An 11,208-nucleotide genomic window follows, 5' to 3' on the forward strand; every position below is an offset into this window, starting at 1 on the left:
AATACTCGCATTTGTCAAAGACAGAGAGTATCATGTTGTGTGATTGTGTGATATCGTATGAGCAAATCAGACCTCCTAGCTCCAATAATTAATTCACCTAATACAAAAGTGTTGAGGCTGAGACATAATGAGTAGATGGCAGAAATAGCTTGGGAAAGAAAAACTGACAGCCCACTGCACAGGTCAAGAATCATTGGTGGTGGAGAAAGCACAGAGTTGCAATGTTGAGGGGCTTTGTATGCTCTCTAATCCCATCCAGGGCCGGCCTTAGGGGTGTGCGAGCTGTGCGGCCGCACAGGGCGCCATGGAGCAGGGGGCGCCGTGGATTTAAAAAAAAAAAAAAAAAATAATAATAATTTTTTTTTTAAAAAAAAAATTTGCAGCGGGGGCGGAGCTTACCGTGCGGCGGGGGCGGAGCTAAAAGCGCCGGAAAACTGCTGCAGGGGAAGCAGGAAGGAGTCCCTGCTTCCCCACCAAACAGTCTCCAGGAGCTGCACTGCCTCCACAATGAGTGATTGTCAGGTGAGTGTGACTCTCTGCCTGTGTGTATTACTGTCTGTGTGTGTGTGTGTATTACTGTCTGTGTGTGTATGACTGTCTGCCTCTGTGTGTGTGTGTGTGTTACTGTCTGCCTGTGTGTATTACTGTCTGTGTGTGTGTCTGTGTGTATTACTGTCTGTGTCTGTGTTTCTGTGTATGACTGTCTGCCTGTGTGTGTCTGTGTATGACTGTCTGCCTGTGTGTGTCTCTGTGTGTGTGTATGACTGTCTGCCTCTGTGTGTCTGTGTGTATGACTGTCTGCCTGTGTGTATTACTGTCTGTGTGTGTGTCTGTGTGTATTACTGTCTGTGTCTGTGTGTCTGTGTATGACTGTCTGCCTGTGTGTGTCTGTGTATGACTGTCTGCCTGTGTGTGTCTCTGTGTGTGTGTATGACTGTCTGCCTCTGTGTGTGTCTGTGTGTATGACTGTCTGCCTCTGTGTGTCTGTGTGTATGACTGTCTGCCTGTGTGTATTACTGTCTGTGTGTGTGTCTGTGTGTATTACTGTCTGTGTCTGTGTGTCTGTGTATGACTGTCTGCCTGTGTGTGTCTGTGTATGACTGTCTGCCTGTGTGTGTCTCTGTGTGTGTGTATGACTGTCTGCCTCTGTGTGTGTCTGTGTGTATGACTGTCTGCCTCTGTGTGTGTCTGTGTGTATTACTGTCTGCCTCTGTGTGTGTCTGTGTGTATTACTGTCTGTGTCTGTGTGTATGACTGACTGTCTGCCTGTGTGTGTCTGTGTGTGTGAGACTGTCTGCCTGTGTGTGTGTGTGTGTGTGTGTGTGTGTATATATGACTGTCTGCCACTGTGTGTCTGTGTGCATTACTGTCTGCCTCTGTGTGTGTGTCTGTGTGTATGACTGTCTGCCTCTGTGTGTATGACTGTCTACCTCTGTGTGTGTGATTGTGTGTATGACTGCCTCTGTGTGTATGGCTGTCTGCCTCTGTGTGTATGGCTGTCTGCCTCTGTGTGTCTGTGTGTATGGCTGTCTGCCTGTGTGTGTCTGTGTGTATGACTGTCTGCGTGTTTGTCTGTGTGTATTACTGTCTGCCTCTGTGTGTGTCTGTGTGTATTACTGTCTGTGTCTGTGTGTATGACTGACTGTCTGCCTGTGTGTGTCTGTGTGTGTGTGTGTGAGACTGTCTGCTTTTGTGTGTCTGTGTGTATGACTGTCTGCCTGTGTGTGTGTGTGTGTGGATGTCTTCCTGTGTGTGTGTATGGCCGTCTGACTCTGTGTGTGTGTGTGTGTGTGTCACATACAACCAATACACGCATATCACACACTGTTAATACACCCATTACAAATATCACACATAGCATACATATCACACACAGTCATCACACCTACTATCACATACACAGACAACACAAACATTACAGCATACATGGATGACGGGGGGGGGAGGGGGGGGGCGCTGTGAAGATTTTTCGCACAGGGCGTCAAAATGCCTAAGGCCGGCCCTGATCCCATCTAAACTTGATGGCTTAATATTGGGGGTGGTGGGAGTGTAACCAATTCGTACCAGTGGCTGAACAAGAAACGGGGAGTCTAACCAATGCTCCTCTTGAGATTTTGTACTATTATCACATGAATTGTTTACCCTATGTGGGCCTATGTCTTTATTGGACTCAGGACAAAAAGGAATGAGAAATAAACATGCAACAAATAACTATAAACAGGATTCCCTTATGAATATAGTTAGACAAAGACTATATATTTATAGACCACAAACCAGAAAAACTCATTAAATATATAAAACCCACTAATCATAATATAGTATACACCAAATGTAGCAAACACAACCGAGCTAGCACCACAATCTGCTAAATAATACAAACCATAAGTATGGTGGATGTATTAGAGGAAATAAGCCCGTGTACAATTCACTCAAACAGTGATTATACCAAGTAGGCATTGTGAGATAGATCCACAAGCAGAGCTATCAGTGTCTAAGTTACAATTGTATTACATGCATGTAATAAGCTTAAATGATTCATTAAATATATAATATATACATTTCACTGTTCCTTTTTTTTGTCTTGCCAAATCTCTCTTTTTTTTGGTGCCGAAGGTAGAATTTGGAATCACAAAGCGAAATTGACATACGTTTCTTTGTGATTCGGGTACATTTCATTTCAAGGTTCAGGAATTGCGCTAATCAAACAATCGGCCCAAATTCGAACAAATTGCGGTGTGATCAAAATGTATTTTAAAGTCTAAATTCACCAAATCTGTGTGAGTGTATGTGTGTCTGTGAGTGACTGTGTGTCTGAATGACTGTGTGTCTGTGAGTGACTGTGTGTCTGTGAGTGACTGTGAGTGTGTGTGTGCGTGAGTGAGTGTATGTGTGAATGTGTATGTGTGTCTGTGTGTGTGTGTGTGTCTGTGAGTGATTGTGTGTGTGTGTGTGTCTGTGAGTGATTGTATGTGTTGCATGTCAGTGTATGAGTGTGTCAGTGTGTGTGTGTGTCTGTCAGTGTGTGTTTGTTAGTGTCTGTCAAATCAGTGAGTATCTTTGTCATTGAGTCTGTGTGTGTGACTATCAGTGTGTCTGTCAATGAGTGTCAATCAGTGTGTGTGTGTCAATGAATGAGTGTGTGTCAGATCAGTAAGTCTGTGTGTTTGTCATTGAGTGTGTGTGACTGTCAGTGTGTATACACCACTGAGTGTAGCATGGCGGAGCGCAGTACAGGAGCTTCTGTTTCCTGTACGCGGCCAGACTGACCGGAGGTGCTCACTGAGAAAGCACTTCCTGTCAGTCCGGCCAGGTACAGAAAATTGAATCTCCTGTAGGAGATATCATCCGCTCGGCAACGCTACAAGAGAGGTAGGAGGCACACCAGGCAGGGGAGTTTGACCACTAAGGGGGTGGGGGGTGCACCAAGGGACAGGGAGGGGAGGGGAGAGAAACACCAAGGGACAGGGAAAAGAGGGGAGAGGTTAGAAGAACACTAAGGGACAGGGAAGGGAGGGGACCACTAATGGACGGGGAGAGGGGCTGGTTAAGAGGCACATAGGTGAAGATGTTATTTAGGGGGGGGGGGGGAATACATCTTCGCCTATGTACCCAAAAATCCTTCCACTGGCCCTGTCTAGGAGGAGGTGGATGTGGAGTAGGAGGTTGAGGAGGCGGTGACCGTGGCGGCGACTACGCATTCGGATGTCTGCCCTATCAACTTTTGATGTTACTTTCTGTAACAGGGAATCAGGGTTTGATTCCGGAGAGGGAGCCTGAGAAACGGTTACCACATCCAACGAAGGAAGCAGGCGAGCAAATTACCCACTCCCATCGCGGGGAGGTAGTGAAAATAAATAACAATACAGGAGTCTTTCAAGGCCCTGTAATTGGAATGAGTACACTTTAAATCCTTTAACGAGGATCTATTGGAGGGCAAGTCTGGTGCAGAGCGACTGACCCATGCGTGCTGCAGCTGAAACTCCGCTATCGCCTGCTGCTGCTCGCACAGTCTCTCCAGCATGTGAAAGGTGGGCACGTCGCATATGAGGCGGGGAGCGGGAAGGCCGAAGTTACGCTGAAGCACAGACAGGCGAGCAGCAGCAGGGTGAGAACGCCGAAAGCGCACCCAGCCATTACACAGAAACTGCAAATGGCTCATTAGGAGTCATTAAATCAGTTATGGTTCCTTTGATCGCTCCATCTGTTACTTGGGTAACTGTGGGAATTCAAGAGCTAATACATGCCGACGAGCTTTAGCATCCTGCTCCCTCTTATGCTGATGTAGTAAATTCGAATCAAAGTTCCATTTGCCAAAAAAAATTCTCGCCCATCTTCTGTGGGTTATTGCATTTTTAAGATGTAGACTTATTGTATCACACAAGCCATGCACAGGTAGATTGTCTATTTAGCACCAAAAAAAATCGAATTTATCAGAGTGCGATGTAACAACAGTGTTTGACGCTTCTATTTGACTCTCAGATATGAACTGCACGGCCCAAATTTACTTTTTAGCACAAAAACTATTTGAATTTTTAAAACTGCTATGTCACAGCAGTATTTTACGGTTCTATTTGACTCTCAGAAATGAAGTGCAGGCCCCAAATTTACTTTTTAGCACCTAAAGAATTTGAATGTTTAAAACGGCGCTGTAAGCACAGTATTTGACGCTTCTATTTGACGCACAAAAAAGTGTGATTTTTTAAACCAACAATGTAACAGTAGTATTTAAGGGTTTTATTGGACTGCAAGAAATGCCATATGCAAATGTACTATTTAGCACCAAAAAAATTGCAGTATTTAAAAATGCCTAGATGTTGCCCACTGAGCTACCAGAACAGGATTAAAGTCATGTGCCTGGCACACATGCAGTTGCAAGTGCACTGCACTCTCTGTGGCACTAGGCTCAGGGCAGGGTACAAAAATGTAGTATAGCACCCACAAAAATAATCGCTGTAGTTTGAATAATCGCTGTAGTTTGCAGATTCAACACCAGAATTATTTTCTAATCTGTCCCTCAAAGCGGCAGCATCCTCTCCCTACACTAATAAGAGCTCATGTGATGTGCGGCGCTACGTGACTCCAGCTTATATATTGCACTGGCCAATCACAGCCATGCCATTAGTAGGTATGGATGTGATGGCTTCTAAGGGCACACAAATCAAACGCTTGTTGATTGGCCGAACACCGAACTCCAACCCGAACATACACTGAAATTACCTGATTGAGAGCATGACAACGTGTTTACTTAAATAAGTCAACTCAGAGGGGATATGATAATGTTCTATAAATATAAACAAAGCCATTATAAACATCTCTTATAACCTTTTACATTAGTAGGGCTATACACAGGGTAAGATGTCACCCATGTAAACTTCAATAAAAGAGATTTCACCTATGACAGAGAAAATAATTATATGCATTAAGAACACTAAATATATTGGATTCTCAGTTCTTAATTGACTTATCAGATTCTTTACAGATTTTCAAACAATATTCAAGGATACAATACTTAATACGTAGGGTAAAAGCTTAGTGATCGAAGGAGAAATCTGTAATTTTACAGTCAAGGATTTTTTCCCCTCAATTTGTGACAAAATTGAAAATCACTTCAAAATGGGTTTTCACTTTTTTTCGAGACAACAGCAGGAATAGTAACAGGTATGTGAAAGGCTGAAACTGGTAGAGTTTAGACTCTTTTTAGTTATAGACAGCATTGATGCTAGATAGGCTTTCTCAGCGTGTCACATTTTAGTGCTTTGTTACATTAGGTACACTATAGACTATTGTGTCAATAAGTGACATTCAGAACATTCCAAACATGGCAGTAGTACATTCTATGTGTCAGGTTCCACACCTTTCAGAGGTAGGAGGCACTTATTCTGACAGCCAGAAAAGCAGCACTTTTTGTCCTCCTTGCAGTCTCTGTCTGTCCGACAATCGTTCTTCACATTATTTGCATTCACCGAGTCACATTGTGGGTAATCCACGTTCAAAGGACAACTGCCCGGCTTCTCTACATCAGGGAAAGGAACCAAAAAATATAATTATTCAGACACAATGGGTAATAATAATTGATTAACGCATTTTACAGGAATGTCTGTGTGAAACATTGAAAAATACATATGTGTTTGTTTGTTTGTTTGTTTTATCTGTCAATCTCTAGCTTGTTGACCGAGGGGTTTCTCTGACTTATTTACAAAAACAGCTTGGTTAGGGGTTAATGCAGCAGGTGTGGGATTAATGCAGAAGGCGTGGGGTTAATAAAGCATATTTAGGAGATATTGCAGTATGGTGTGAGGTCAATATATGTAGAAAAATGTATCACAGTATTGATACGTTTCCATGTAATTTTTTGTTGAATATTTAGTGTCATTGAATTTTTGGGGATTTTTTTTCACCTGGTTCTGTGGCATTACATCCCCCCCACCTGCAGGGCGGTCCAATCGCTCCATGCAGCTGTGCGGCACACTGAGGGGGACTTACCACCCTTGAGCCTTGCAGACCTCCCCCTGCTGGATAGTCTGGCCGAACAGCTGAGCGGCAGGACGTCTAAAAAAAAATAATAATAAGTGTTTGATCTCAGCTTTAGTATTTGACTCGTGATTTCTGGTATCCTGACCGCGGCTTCGTATTTGACTTGTGATTTCTGGTATCCTGACCCCGGCTTCGTATTTGACTCGTGATTTCTGGTATTCTGACCCCGACTTCGTATTTGACTCGTGATTTTGACTCATGATTTCTGGTATCCTGACCCCGGCTTCGTATTTGACTCGTGATTTCTGGTATCCTGACCCAGGCTTCGTATTTGACTCGGGATTTCTGGTATTCTGACCCCGGCTTTGTATTTGACTCGGGATTTCTGGTATCCTGACCCCGGCTTCGTATTTGACTCATGATTTCTGGTATCCTGACCTCGGCTTTGTCTTCACTATTTCTGTTATTCCTGTCCTTGATTTATTCATAAAAAATAGTTTTTCCACCATGTCACGGGAGATGGGAGATGGGACAGTGCGTGTTCCCTTATTTGTACTTTGTTTCATCTGATATCCCCCTGCATTTGAATGGAATCACTACCTGATAATTGCTCCCTTGTGTTCGGCTATCCGTTCCCTTCTGTTCGGTTACCGACAGAACTGGTTGTCCCCCTTGTTAACATCTTGTAATCAACGACAACCCCTGGCTGTTAACCACAAACCACAAACAATCACCTCAAGTGCTTTGCTGGGTGGCCCTCATTTGCATATATGAACACACGTGCTATCAGGACTAGCGGCTATCTTGTCTACCGAACGCAGGAACCATTATATGGTCATTAATGGCATGGATCTTTGAGTTGACTACGCAAGCTCGTGAACCCCGCTGAAACTCGTACCCTTGCCCATTCATACTCCCGACCAGCTGGGAGTAAGAAAGTACCAAACAAGGGAAGCATTAATTTCATAAAAATCCAGGGTATGCGTTCGTCGGTGCTCAATTATCTCAAACACAATGGCTTGTGGGAAGGAAACCCCTGTGATTTTGTCTTAGAAACTCCATGCTAGGGACACTGTATAAAAAGCCGAGTGTGGTCTAATAAAGCTCAGATTGCTTCTTCTACCCAAAACGACTGGTTGCATCCATTATATTGGAGAAATTCTACACAACGATACCACACAACACGCTATTCTCTGTTACTATACAGGACGCGCTATTCTCTGTTACTATACAGGACGCGCTATTCTCTGTTACTACACAGGACAGGACACGCTATTCTGTTACTATACAGGACAGAGGCGGAAGTACGCATGCTTGGGGGACCATCGGATGGCACATGCACTTGGGTTCACCCTAAGGGTTTTGCTGAACAGGTCAGGTGCCGCAGCCCTTTAACAGCATGACCAGGACCCTGTACTGCCGGCAGCCAGAGCTGGAGAAAGTGAGAGCCCAGCTACAGAGAGAGCACCACTTGGGAGAGAGGATGAGGAATTACAGGATTGGAGGGCAAGTGGAAACCCGGCTCCTGTCAGCCCCACACTCCTATCAGCCTCAGCCAGCAGGACACAAGGAAGCCACCCTCCTGCACATAAAATGTATGTTAACAAAAAGGTGGCTGAAAATATAACAATTATGACGTGTGTGTATCTGTGTATGTATATGTTAGTGTTTGTGTATGTCAGTGTGTGTATCTCTGTATGTATCAATCTGTTTATATGTGTGTCAGTGTTTTTGTATGTCAGCGTGCAATGCAAGCATTGCCTAGAAGTAAACCACTGCAATCCAGTGATACCGGTTCATACAAATGCAGCTCTACATGCGTGCACACATACTTCATGCAAAAACATGACTACATTCAATCACAAACACAACCCTGCAAATATGGGCAAATGAGAGACCCCAGCTGGCATAGCATTGTGGAAGTTGTACAACAGAGGACAATCTACCTTTTGGCCAACATTGTGTTAGAGAGTGCCCAAACATATTCACAGGAGTAAGATCCCGTGGTGCCAGCTTTGAGACCCCCTTCATTCTTCACATGGGGTTGGTGAACATGTGAATTCACAGTTCCAGGTTCCCTGTCTAAGCCATGGACCCTCGGTTAATCAAGCCCCACAGACTGAATAAGGATTGGATAGTTCTGGGTTAACTCACCTGCCGGATCCGTAGCCCTGGCTCCCAGGAAGCACAGACTGAGACCCAGAATAATCAGGCTGGAAGAAATCATGTTGTCCTCACGCTGTGTGTGAGCCCAGTCTGTCACTACCCGGCCTATATAGCAGTGTTACAGGGAGGGACGGAGGTCACACACTGACTGTATCTGTTCCAAAAATAAAAGTATCTCGCAACAATCCCAGGATTTCCACATCTCCTCGGGGAGCAATCATTATATCCAGCCACACCTTGGACACTCAGTCAGGGAAGTAACATTCATTATGTAAATAGCTGCTAATCACCAATTATAAATGTCATCATCTCCCATTCTTCGCGTGCACCTGTCCCAAATAAACATCACCCAGTCTGATTATCTGCACCAAATGGGACAATTCTGTACGTACAACAAAATCCAGACATAATCAGATTTATTCCAAGGTTAGTCTCGTGACAGGTGGGACTTGCCTTCACAGTGCTCTGATTGGTTGGATTCCTTATAAAGAACCTTCTTGCCTTAAAGGGAAGACAGATTGGTTTTATCGCATCAGGTTCTTAATTTTTTTTTATTCCATTTATTTTTATAATAATTACATCAGGTTACCATTTTTTTGCTCTCCATAAGTTTAAAGGGTAATCCAGACGTGGGCCCCTTGCTCACGATGCCTAGAGAGCTATCAGCTATGCCTCACTGATGATGCCTAACAAGGTTGAAATGTTCGTCTGGGGTTGCTGTGTCTCTCGTGCAGAGGGAACTTGCTGGCATTTTGGATCTGGACTGCCCGTATGGGTGAGACCAGTCTGATATGCTTCAGATATGTTCTTTCTGTAATGGCACAAGATGAGCTAAAACCAGCTTGAGTTCTGAGTGGGGACCCACCGAAGGGTAGGTTATTTCAGTTGCTGTCCGTTCTCAGAATACTCTTGCGACCCATTTTTTTGCTCAGGTTACGATGACTTTTTATTTGACTTTTTTGGTGCAGAAGAAAGAAGAATTTAAAAGGTAAGTATAAGATTTAGATTTTTAGAAATTCTTACCATTACTAGGGTGAGAGGGTGGGTTGGGTGTATTTAGTGGTACTAGTGGCACTGGTGGAACTACTGCCGGTGCAGTGGGTGTGGCTGCACAGTGGCCGGCACACTGAGAGGTCCCATATAGTGCCCCAAGCACTTGGGGCAACCCGGTGGGACTGTGTCCCCATGGGCCTAGTTGTGCGCAGTCTTTTTTTTTTTTTTTAATTCTTTATTTTTGTAGTGCTCAAATAACAATCGGGCCTGCGCTGCCACAACAGCAGGAGCAAGAGCATAAACACATTTGGTATAACAGTGGCATCAAATAGTACTGCACATTTTAAATATACATGCAAAAGGTAACAGTAATAAACGTCTACACAAGCATGTTTGTTAAGAGAATAAAGCAATATAATCGTGCGGGTGTGTGTTAGGAAAATAAGGCTTTTTCTCAAAGTGGTAGATTACGTTAGTAAACTTGCTTTAAATGAATAGTAAGTAACAGCAGGCCTATATATATACACGTTAAACGATATAATATGCTGATCGGTTTAAGCACTGTGTTAACAGATTAAATTCTGCTTAGTCGAATAGTTGCACAATTTGTAATTATAAAATAAAACAGGCTAACAGCAATCGAATCGGCTATAAAGCAAAAAATTACACATGCTGAAAACACCAGTAAAGTGACCGGTGTGTACTTATGTAAAGACCTATTTGCTCTACAGTAGTAACTAGTTAATATGTGGTGCACTAACCGGTCATACTGCGTGAGCAAAGGTTAAATTACGGTGGGTAGTAGAAAATATTGCTAAATGTTACGTATTTTATAAGGTGTTAAGTACCCATGACATTCCAAGTAGCAGCATTAAAAAAGGAACAATACAAGGAACCATGAAAGGATAGGAACACGCAAGTTGCATATGTGCAGCCAGGTTAGAGTGATGGCCTGTCTGCCCATGGATGTTCAGGAGAGTGGCTGGTCTTCGGTGCCTTTTGTTTCATATAAGGACTAGGTTGCATATACATATGCTTAATTATATAACAATTAAAGTCGTACATTTAATTTTAAAACATAAGGGCATGGGAGTGTGCTGCGCGTAATGTGGTTGCTTAGGCAGTTATGGGCCGCTGTATTGCAAAGTGATTTAAACGTAAATTGTAGACTCAGCTACAGAAAAGGTAAGCTAAAATTAGGCTAATATATTAGGCCAATATATGGTTGGCAACATGCTGGGTCTTCGGGGTAGTCATCCATTTTATTTTAAAATATGAAGGCGAGGGTGTGTGCTGCGTTTAAAATGGTTGCATAAGCATTTATAAGGCACATAAATATACGGTGAGTTAAACATAAATTATAGACTCTGTCATAAGAAAATTAAAAGCAAACAAAAAGAAAAAACCAAGAAGCTGCTCGGGGACATAGGCCAGACATATTTCGGACTTCTATATAGCACACAACAATCCCAGCAGTAACCTGACTAAGCAATATAACTGATTGTTTACAAAGAGGAGTGAAAAGTAAAACAAGAGGAGAAGTCAGTAGGCAAAAATAGGGTCTATAGTAAGTGG

General features: G+C 43.4%; 1 protein-coding gene across 1 annotated transcript in view; it reads right to left on the reverse strand.

Moving 5' to 3' along the window:
• Nucleotides 1-8,697, reverse strand: part of LOC134586380 (WAP four-disulfide core domain protein 5-like) — a 140,587-nt gene extending 131,890 nt beyond the window's left edge. The window contains exon 1 of the mRNA XM_063441861.1: nt 8,629-8,697. The gene's annotated coding sequence lies outside the window, so the exon portion shown is untranslated. The remainder of the gene's footprint in view (nt 1-8,628) is intronic.
• Between the last annotated feature and the right edge of the window lie 2,511 nt (nt 8,698-11,208).

The sequence above is a fragment of the Pelobates fuscus genome, chromosome 2, assembly GCF_036172605.1.
Source record: "Pelobates fuscus isolate aPelFus1 chromosome 2, aPelFus1.pri, whole genome shotgun sequence".
NCBI classification, from domain to species: domain Eukaryota; kingdom Metazoa; phylum Chordata; class Amphibia; order Anura; family Pelobatidae; genus Pelobates; species Pelobates fuscus.